The 11,605-nt window shown below is 37.8% G+C and overlaps 1 pseudogene; it reads right to left on the reverse strand.

The window, feature by feature from the left end:
- Positions 1-4,602: 4,602 nt before the first annotated feature.
- LOC134360713 (L-lactate dehydrogenase B chain-like) lies at positions 4,603-5,554 on the reverse strand (annotated as a pseudogene).
- Positions 5,555-11,605: the final 6,051 nt, after the last annotated feature.

An 11,605-nucleotide genomic window follows, 5' to 3' on the forward strand; every position in this document is an offset into this window, starting at 1 on the left:
TATTGAACACTTACTCTGTGTCATCCACATAAGTGGGTAAAATTGTATCAACCCTCTAAGAGCTCATTTTCTGGCAGAAGAGATGTTTTAAATGGATTTAAGATTAAAACTATAATTTTTATAAATATGTTTGTCTTAGTCCTTTCAGGCTGCTATAACAAAATAACATTGACTGGGAAATTATAATAAACAACATAAATATATTGCTCACAGTTCTAGAGGCTGGGAAGCCCAAGATCAAGGTGCCAACAGATTCGGTATCTGGTGAGGGCTCGTTCTCCACCTCTAGTTGATGGCACCCTGTCGCTGCGTCCTCACATGGTGGTAAGGCAAAAGTGCTCCCTCAAGCCTCTTTTATAAGGACACTAATCCCGTTCATAGGATTATGACCTAGTCATCTCTGAAAGACCCTATCTTTTAATACCATCCCCTTGGGGGTTAGGTTTCAACACAGGAATTTTGAGGGAACACGAACATTGAGACTACAGCAATATCTAAATATATAAGGTATGAAAACCCAATTCTCACCTGCTAATAGTTCATATCACTTACTCTACTCAGACATTCTAGTCCAGCCCTTGTTATTATTTTGAAGTGATATTTTAACCCATATTAGTCATTTCACTAGTCTGCTGGCAATTTTGGTATTTGCCTTTTGAAAGTGGTTTGGAGACATCATCAGAGATTTTTGTCTACTTGTTTTTGTGTGCTATTTTCTAAAATTCATTTTTTAAAAAAGGAAATCACAGCATGTTCTCCTTTGTTGGAGGAAAATCATTATGGTTTGAATTCTCAATCTATAATTGAGAGGAATAGCCATCATTATTATTACTATTATTTTTATTATTATTATAGTGATATCATCTTAATATTTATTAGAACTCTATAGGTTTCAACTTTTTTTCAATGCATTATTTCCTCTAATTTCTACAACAACCCTGGAAGTATTTGTTGTTATTCACATCAATGGGACAGAAAACTGAGAATGAGAGATTAGATGACTTGTCCAAGGTTAAGCAACTGTTATGTTGAGAATCGAGAGTAGGGGGCCAGTTGTTTTGATTTGAAATTCATTGCTCTTTTTTCTGCCTAACTGTGTCTAGAGACTTTAATTGGAAAATGGAAGTCATCCAGAGAAGCAAGGTAGATAAGTCAAATAAGTCATATTTGGGGGTAAATCCTTTTCAAGGGGCTCATTTAAACAGCCCTAGTGTTTTATTAATTGAATTTTAAATGGGAACCACTTTTAAAAGCTGGCCAAATTGCTTAAGTTGAATAGATTAAATACCTATCTCTGTTCTCCCAATACACACTGATGTGCAGAACTGTTAAAGTAATCACCTCTGGAAACAAATTAAATGCTTGCATACCAAATGTTTGTTCATTAAAATTATTTTGCTTTATTAATTTTCGGGCTTCTTGGTATTTAATGAATATTATACTACTAACAGTATAGGAAGAGGTGTCAGAATTGTGTTATATTCACTTTGTAAATAATAAATTTAGCCAGTCAGTGGGAAGATTAGGAATATTTCGTTTAAGACCTTTCAAAAGTCTAGTTCATGAATTACTGGCTTGAAACCCCTCTTCTGTTTAGTGATAAACAGACACAAATGTGTTTGTTTATTTGTTGAGCACCTACTGTTGTAGGTGCTGAGAAGATGAAAGCAAGCAAAACAACGCTCTTGTTTTTATTGAGCTTACGTGCTAGTTGAGGAGACTGTCGATGAAAACAAGCAAATATATATCTAATTTTACAGCTGGTAATAATATGTTCTATGAAGGAAAATAAAGTAGGGTAATGGGATGCAGAATGACGGGGAAAATTGTTTTTGAATAAAGTGAGGGAATCAGGCATGTGGAAATCTGGAGAAAGAGCATCCCAGGCAGGGGGAGATGCAAACTTAGAGGCTCTGGTGTGAGGGTTGGAGGAGGGTCTTTGGCCCCTGGAATAAACAGCCAGGACTAGTATAGCTGAGCAGAGTAAGTGTTATGAACTATTAGCAGGTGAGAACTGGATTTTCACACATTACAAAGTTAAATATTTCTGTGGTCTGAATGTTTGTATCCCCCTAAAATTCATATGTTGAAAGCAAACTCTCAAGGTCATGGTATTAAGAGGTGGAGCTTTTGGGAGGTAGTTAGATCATGAGGGCTCCATCCTTATGAATGGCATTAGTGTCCTTATGAAAAACGCTCGAGGAAACACTTTTGCCCTACCACCATGTGAGGATGCAGCAACAAGGCAGAGAACGAGCCCTCACCAGACATCAAATGTTGGCACCTTGATCTTCGACTTCCCAGCCTCCAGAACTGTGAGCAATATATTTATGCTGTTTATAAATTTCCCAAAGTTATTTTTTTATAGCAGCCTCAATGAGCCAAGACAAATATATTTACAAAAACTATAGTTTTGGTCATAAATCTATTTAAAACATCTATGCTGCCAGAAAATGGGCTCGTAGAGGGTTGATATGATTTTACTCACCTCTGTGACTGACAGGCACAGGCTTGAAATCTCAGAAACAGAAACCTCCATTCATACAAATATAATAGAAGATTTAGCCTCAAAGGGGAAAAGTGTTTGGAGTCTAATTCTTATTCCAAAAACAGCTAAACTTAGGTACCTGAGTAACATCTAGTTCCTCAAACTGAACCATCGATTCCTACTTTATCTTTTATCTCAGCATTATAGAAGGCAAAAGAATGAAAGAAACTATCACTAAAAGCTGCACCTTTACCTCCATCACAAAATGCTCATACCAATTCCCTTGTAACCCAGAATGCTTTTAATGTAACTAAAGAAAAAAAGGAAAATGAATTTCTCTTCTGTATTAACAGGAATAGGGCTTTTTTTCTTTTCTTTTCAAAAGCATAGGAGAGAGATTTCTACTTCTGTCCAAGATGGAGAGACAAGAACCAAATTTATCCTGCAGCTGGAAACAACTTTTTTAAAAATGGGAAAAATAAATGAGATGAGCTCTACAGTTGTTTTAGTATATTTCCATTTTCTTAAGAGAGTTTCCAGACCACAACACAGAGAAAAGAAATGCAAGAAAAAGATGGTAATTTGCCTGAGCTGAGGAGACCTTGCTGAGAGTCATGAGGGGCCAAAAAAGCTAGAGTTTCCTGGACAGAGAACCGGAGAAGAGAAAGCTGTGCAAAAAGTGGACCTAGGAAATCTGCAGAGGAGCCTCCTCAAGCCTTCAGCTGAGTACTGATTGGAACACGTGTGCGAGGTAACTGCTCAAGACTAGAGAAAGCACCACCTGAAAGAATTAATGGGAGCTATCCTAGGTTCGAGCCAAAAACAGAAAACAGTCCCTGGTCTCACCAGCGAGAGTAGAAAACCTTATAATTCAGAGGTATCAGATAGAGCCCTCAGAAAGATCTGCCTCCAAAATGGAACAAAATTAGCTCCAGATTAAATGCAGCTTTGCTCCCACTTAAAAGAAAAATCTGAAGAGCAAGACCAAAGAGGATCAAACTGTTTCCAAGCAACTTAACTACATCTCAGTACAAAGCACAATAATATTGTGGAAATACAAATATATATACACACACACATATATATATATAAATCAAGAAGGTGAAATTATCAATGTCTAACATTCAGATAAAAATTATCAAGCATGCAAAGATGCAAAAAATTATGACCCACAGCCCATAGTAAGGATAAAAATTACTGAATTGAAACCAACTCAGAAACAGCACAGATGATAGAATTAATAAACAAGGCATGGAAACAGTTATTATAACTGTATTTCACATGTTTAAGAAACTAGAAGAAAGATTGAATATGTTAAGCCAAATAGATATTTTATGTACATTATACACATAAAAGACTCAAATCGAACATAAAAATGAAAACTACCAAGTATGAGATAAAAAATACACAGGCTGGGGTAAAGTGATGCTTAGGCATTGCAGAAGAAAAAAAAAAGATAGTGAACTTGAAGACATAGGGATAAAAACCATCTAAAATAAAACTCAGGTGCATTAAGCTCAAACTGAGATGACCTCCCAGCTCTATTTTAGGTGGTTTGACCAGACTGATGTCATTTTCCCTGGACAGCAGGAAGCAGTACAGGGATCAGAACCCATGCCTTGGTCTCTTAAGAATGCGCTCTAACCAACTGAGCTAACTGGCCAGCCTGCAAGAGACTTCCAAACAAGATGGCAGAATAGACGGTCCCCAGCATCACCCTCTCCCACAATCAATCAATTTACAACTATTAAAAAACAACGACAGCCAAGCTGGGGCCACTAGAGCTCAGGGGGAGAGGAGGAGAGACCTACAGAATTCACGAAGGCAGGAGAAACCACGTTGAGAGAAAGAAAATACTACTACAACCGTTTCGAGCCCCAACCACTTCAAGCCTGGCCTTGGTGAGTGCGTGGAGCAGGAGCTGGCAAAAGCCACAGCTGTGCCCTTCTTATGAAGTTGCTTGGAGGCAGAAAGACCACTAAGAGAGTTCCTATTAAACCAAGCATGGGCTTTAATTCTGTGAGCCCGAATTCACATATTAATGAAGATAAAAGCTAACTGTGCTCCATGCATGTGGATGAAGAGTAAAGGCTCACGGTTACCCACGCTGTAGTTTTTAAATTTCTACCAGCCTAGAACTCAGTAGCCACAGGTCTTTCAGGTCCTTCTGGACGTCCCACAGGGTATCTGCACTTCTCTTGAGCTGAGCAACCTCACCATCCTTCAGCCTCTGGTTGATAACACTGGTTAATCCCCGAGCGTCGAGGATACACGGAAGGCTCAGGAAGACTTCACTCTCAACGCCATACATCGCCTTCACCATTGTTGACACTGGATGAATCCTGGATAGATTTTTCAACATGGATTCAATGAGATCAGCCACACTTAATCCAGTGGCCCAGGTGGTGTATCCTTTTAGCTTAATGACTTCATAGGCACTTTCAACCACCATTTTATGTACTTCCTTCCAATTCTCACTATCATTATCCATTCCCATTTCTGGATTCAGTTCCTGGAGAGAAATACGTGCCGTGTTCACCCCACTCCACACAGCCACACTTGAGTTGCTATGTTCTCCCCAAATCCATCCATGGCGGCTACTGGGATGAACGCCAAGCTTTTCAGCCATAAGACAGTGAAATCTAGCAGAATCCGGATTACACCCACTTCCAATCACTCAGTGCTTGGTAAACCACTTAGCTTCCAGGTAACATACGTAAGGATGTCCACTGAGTTGCAAACCACAATTATGATGGAATCAGAACTGTACTTGATGATCTGAGGAATAATGAATTTGAAGACATTAACATTTCTCTGTACCAGATTGAGATGACTCTCCCCCTCTTGCTGACGGACTCCTGCATTTACCATCACACTCTCAGAATTGGCGGTCACAGAGTAATCTCTATCTGCCACAATTTTAGATGTATGAGGAAATAATCTCCCATGCTGCAGATCCATCGTTTCTCCTCTGAGCTGATCTTCCAAAATATCCAAAAGAGCAAGTTTATCAGCCAGAGACTTTCCCAGAATGTTGACAGCATACACCATGCCAACTTATCCAACACCAACTACAGTGATCTTATTGTCTGGGACCGATGCCTCTTCTGCAAATGATGCAATGGATATTTCCTTAAGAGTTGCGTTGTGCATAGGAGAGAGAGGATACTGAAGACAGTTGTAACAGTCCTGCAAAGGAGACAATGTCTGCTGTGTGCATATCCTCAGGCACAGGATCTGCAAGGAGGGAAGAGGAGGGGAAAAATTAGTCTTTCCTTATTCATTTATTTATTTATTTTGGCTGGCTGGTGTGGGGATCAGAACCCATGACCTTGGTATTACCAGTACTACACTCACCCAAGTGAGCTAACCCCATTCTTAATTGCACACTATGTGGTATATTATTACTTGAAGATAGACAGTAATAAGTTAGTGATAAGTTAAAGATGTACACTGTAAGCCCTAAAGCTAATTTTGGAATTAGTTTGTTCTTGTTTTTCTTTGAGCTGTCATGGTAGGTTGTTTATTTGAGACATTTCTACTTTTCTGATGTAGGCATTTACTGCTATAAACTTTTAGAACTAAAATAACACAGCAAAGAGCTAATAAGTCAATAAAGGAAATAAAATAGAATAATAAAAAAATCCAAAAGAAAGCAGAAAACACTTTTTAAAAGAGAACAAAGAACAGAGAGGATAAATAGAAAAAAAAATAGCAAGGTGGTAGATTCAAACCCCACATTATCAGCAATCCCGTTAAATGTTAAGTGGTCTGAAAACTCCAATTAAAGGCAGAGGTTGGACTGAACTTTTAAAAAGCAAGACACAACTATATCCTGCCTATAAGAAATGCATTTAAAATATAAAGACACAATGGGTTAAAAATAAAAGGATGGGAAAAGACAAGCCAACCAAAATAAATCTGGAGATTGGTATTAATATCAAAGTATATTTCTGAACAAATTATATTAATGAGTATCAAACAGATAATTTCATAATGGTATAGAGGATATAATAATCTGAAATATCTATGCACACAATGACAGAGCTTTAAAATACATGAATCAAAAACTGGTAGAACTGCAAGGAGAAATAGGCAAATCCACAATAATAGTCAGAAATTTCTCAATCAATAATTGACAAAAACTCAGAAACCATGTTGACCATTTGAACAATCTTATCAATCAGCTTGGTATGACTGACATTTATAGAATGCTCCACACAACAATAACATAATACGTATTCATTAAAAACTACTATTAACATGTTTTATGTTAGATGATAACAGGATAAGTGAGGAAAAAACAAAAATATTTGGTTAATATATACATGTACAGAAACACATTAATATAAAAATAAAGAAGAAGTGCTCATTTACAATCCTCCTTTCTGCAACTGGTCATATGGTTACAGCTATTATTTATAACTTTGTTCTTTCTCCACTCATGCCATATTCCCTTTGCCCTCTGGTGCATCTAAGCCCACAACAATCAAGGCCTATCTGAACTGGGTCACTGCAGTTTTCCATTAACCTAATCACAGGACATAGGAATACTAAAAAAAACCCTAAGGAATCCCCTGTGTTTTGTGCATACTCCTCCTTACCTTCACTGTATAATAGTAACCCAAAGTCCACTTAATAGTCAGGATCAGTCACCCTGACTAGTACAGTGACCCCTTCTTTGCCTTTTGATTCAGAGGCCTGAGGATCCCCAAGTGGCCTGGGGGCAGTTTCAAATTCCAGTTCGATGGAATCACTGTGGTGTCCCAGTTGGAAACATTCTTCCCTTTGGAACTAAGACCTCTAAACCAGCAGAGCCTATGGTCACAGAGACAGAAAATGAAAATTTTTGTTAGTAGATCACTAGGGGTAATAGTAAAGAGAACACCCTCACTTCCCCTACTTGATTCCTGGGCATTGAATCCTGGCCATGGGAGGAAACAACATCACATACTGGGCACTGATTTAGTGCTTATACCACATCCTGGAAAACTTTGCTCCAGCACTGCAAGGTATTGCCAGCTGGCCAATGTTTCAATCACGTCTTCAAAAGTCCATTCAGCTATCACATCAAGTCAGCTCTTTCAGGATGACGGTGAATGTGCTAAGACCAGTGAATTTTATGAACATGATCTTATTGCCATATTCCATGTACTATAAGAATAAGTTTCTTGATCAGAAGTGATGCTGTGCAGAATATTATGATAGTGGATAAGATACTCTGTAAATCCACAGATGGTAGGTCAGCCAGAAACATTGTGGACAGGGAGGGAAAACCATATCCTCAGTAAAGGATTATTCCAGCAAGAGCAAAGCACTGCCTCTTTCATGATGGAAGTAGTCCACTATAATCAACCTGCCACCCAGGGAATACTACCATATTGAGAGCTCTGTGTTAATTTCCGACTTGGCAGATTGGGCACATAGCTGTGGCTGTATTCAAATGAACTTTGGTGAATGGAAGTTTACATCACTGAGCCCTATAACTCCCATTCCTGCCACCATAGACACTTTGTTCGTGAACTCATTGGACAATGACTAGAGTGGCTGGGGGAAACGGTTGACTGTAATCCACAGAATTAATCATCATATACATCTGCTTATTAAAATGTTCCTCTGCTGATGTCACCCTTGGTAAGCATTCATATGGGATGCAAATGTCTTCACATCCTGTGAGCATTCGGAGAGATTTATCCACATACCTCTTCTCAGATCTCCCTGTTATTAATTTTCCAATCATCTTCCTTCCAAGTCCCTGATAATCCAGCCAAACCATTGGCTACAGCCCATGAACCAGTACACAACTGCACATCTGATCATTTCTCCCTCTAAGCAAAATGAACAACCAGGTACGCAGCTCAAAGTTCTACTCAGTGGAGGGATTTCCCTTCATAACTGTCCTTCAAGATTGTACCAGAATGTGGTTGTAGTGCTACAACTGTCCGTGTTCAGTTGGAACCTGCATTTTATGCAGAACCATCTTTAAATCAGGCCTGTAGTTTTATCTTTCTCCATCAACTGGTTTTAGAGAAATCTTCGTGAGACCGTACACGTGGACTGAAAAATGTAGCAGGGATAGAGGCCATAGAAATTTGAGAATGTACTTGTGTCCTCAAGACCTGCTTGAGTCCAGCTGTATACATTCTTCCATTTGATGATAGAATTCTTTTTTTTTTAACTTTTAAATTTTTTCTTATCTTATCATTACACAATGTCAACATTTTTTGTGGCCCTTTACCCCCAACTTCCCCTAACTCCCTCCCCCTTTCCCACCTCAGGTGGCCTCAGTTCTCTTCTCTCCTTTTGAAAGTTCAAGGAGTTATTGTGATTGTTGTATCTTTCTTTCTTTCTTTCTTTCTTTCTTTCTTTCTTTCTTTCTTTCTTTTTATCAGCTCCCACTTATGAGGACATGCAGTATTTCTCTTTCTGTACCTGGTTTATTTCACTTAACATAATTTTCTCTCAGTTCATCTGTGTTGCTGCAAATGTCAATATTCCACTCCTATTTAAGGCAGAATAGTATTCCATTGTATATACATACCACATTTTCCTTATCCAGTCATCCATTGATGGACATTTAGGTTGGTTCTATATCTTGGCTGTTGTAAATAGGGCTGTGATAAGCATGGGAGTGCAGGTATCCTGTTGACATAATTTCCATAACTTTTGGTATATACCCAGTGGGACTGGTGGATTGTATGGTAGTTCTATGTGTAGTAGTTTGAGAAAGCTCCATACTGTTTTCCATAATGGCTGCACTAATTTACAGTCCCATCAACAGTGTATAAGGATTCTCCTTTCTCCACATCCTCACTAGCATGTGTTATTCTCTGTCTTTTATAATAGCCAGTCTAACTAGGGTGAAATGATATCTCAGTGTGGTTTTGATTTGAATTTCCCTGATGATTAGTGATGTTGAGTATTTTTTCATATATTTGTTGGCCATTTGTATGTCTTCTTTTGGGAAATGTCTATTTAGCTCCTTTGCTCGTTTTTAAATTGGATTATTTGCTTTTTCATTGTTAAGTTGAATTTCTTGTATATTCTGGATATTAGTCCCTTGTCAGATGTATTTATAGTTTGCAAATATTTTCTCACATTTTGTAGGGTGTCTTTTCACTCTGTTGATCATTTCCTTTGCTGTGCAGAAGCTTTTGATTTTGATATAATCCCATTTGTTTATTTTTTCTTTTGTTGCCTGTGCTTTTGAGGTCTTATTCATAAAGTCTTTTCCCAGTCCTACTTCCTGAAGTGTTTCCATTATGTTTTCTTCTAGGAGTTTTATAGTTTCAGGTCTTATATTTAAGTCTTTAATCCAGTTTGAGTTGATTTGGGTATATGGTGAGGTGTATGGGTCTAGTTTCATTCTTCTACACATGGATATCCAGTTTTCCTAGCATGATTTGCTGAAGAAACAATCTTTTCCCCAGTGTATGTTCTTGGTGCCTTTGTCAAAGATCAGTTGGCTGTAAGTAAGTGGGTTGGTTTCTGGGTTCTGTATTCTGTTCCGTTGGTCCAGGTATCTGTTTTAATGCCAGTACCATGCTGTTTTGGTTACTATAGCTTTGTAGTATAATTTGAAGTCAGGTAGTGTAATGCCTCCAGCTTTGTTTTTGTTAGTTTGCTTTTGCTCAGGATTGTTTTGTCTATTTGGGGTCTTTTGTTGTTCCATATGAATGTTAGGATTGTTTTTTTCTATTTCTGTGAAGAATGTCATTGGTGTTTTCATGGGGAATGCATTGAATCTGTAGATCACTTTGGGTAGTATAGACATTTTTGCAGCATTAATTCTTCCTGTCCATGAACATGGAATGTCTTTCCATCTTTTTGTGTCCTCTTTAATTTCTTTCAGCAATGTTTTGTGGTTCTCATTGTCAAAATTTTTTCACCTCCTTGGTTAAATTCATTCTAGGTATTTTTGTGTGTATGTGACTGTTATCAATAGGCTTGCTTTCCTGATTTCTTTTTCTGCTTGTTCATTGTTGGTGTATAAGAATACTACTGATTTTTGCATGTTCATTTTGTATCCTGCAACTTTACTGAAATCATTTATCAGCTCTAAGAGTTTTTTGGCAGTCTTTAGGGTTTTCCATATATAGGATTATGTCATCTGCAAACAGTTTGACTTCTTTTCCAATCTGGATGCCCTTTATTTCTTTCTCTTGCCTGATTGCTCTGGCTAGTACTTCCAATACTATGTTAAATAGGAGTGGTAAGAGTTGGCATCCTTGTCTTCTTCCTGTTCTCAAGGGACAGGATGATATCGGCAGTGTGTTCATCATATATGGCTTTTATTGTGTTGAGAGTCTTTTCTTTTATACCTAACTTACTGAGAGTCTTCATCATGAAGGGACATTGAATTTTGTCAAATGCTATTTCTACATCTATTGAGATCATCATATGGTTTTTGTCCTTGATTTTGTTGATGTAGTGTGTCACATTCATTGACTTGCATATGTTGAACCATCCTTGCATCCCTGGGTTGAATCCCATTTGATCATGGTGTATGATTTTTTTTTTTAATGTATTGCTGTATTCTGATTTCTAATATTTTGTTGAAGATTTTTGTGTCTATGTTTATCAGAGATATTTTTCTGTAGTTCTCTTTTTTAGTTGTATCTTTGTCTGGCTTTGGTATCAGCATTGATAATGGAATTCTACTGTGCACACTCCACCTTATGGCTTAGTGAGTCAGAGAATATCCAGCTTATGATGGGTAACTTAGAATGCATAGTAAGTTGGTGGCCCATGGTGTGTGGCTATATGATAGTGTCCTAACTACAAAGGAGACTAGAAAGTGAGTTTAAACCTTAGAAAGACAGAATCTTAAGGCAAGAAACTTCTTAACATTGGAAGAATAATCCAAATGTGGCTAGGCAGCCAAAAAATTACGACAAATGTCTACCACAACCTAATCCCTGACTTCTGACATCAATTACACCCTTCTTTCATAGTTAAATTTAACAATATTGATTACAAGAACAACAAAGTGCTTTCAGCAAACATTGAAAAACTATCCTATATATAAGAGAAAATGCCCTCACCCTCTGCCCAAAAATAAGGCTGACTGAAGGAATTATCAGATTCTACCTGTACCTCCAATTCAAATTCTCTGAA

This window comes from Cynocephalus volans, chromosome 12 (assembly GCF_027409185.1).
Source record: "Cynocephalus volans isolate mCynVol1 chromosome 12, mCynVol1.pri, whole genome shotgun sequence".
NCBI lineage: Eukaryota > Metazoa > Chordata > Mammalia > Dermoptera > Cynocephalidae > Cynocephalus > Cynocephalus volans.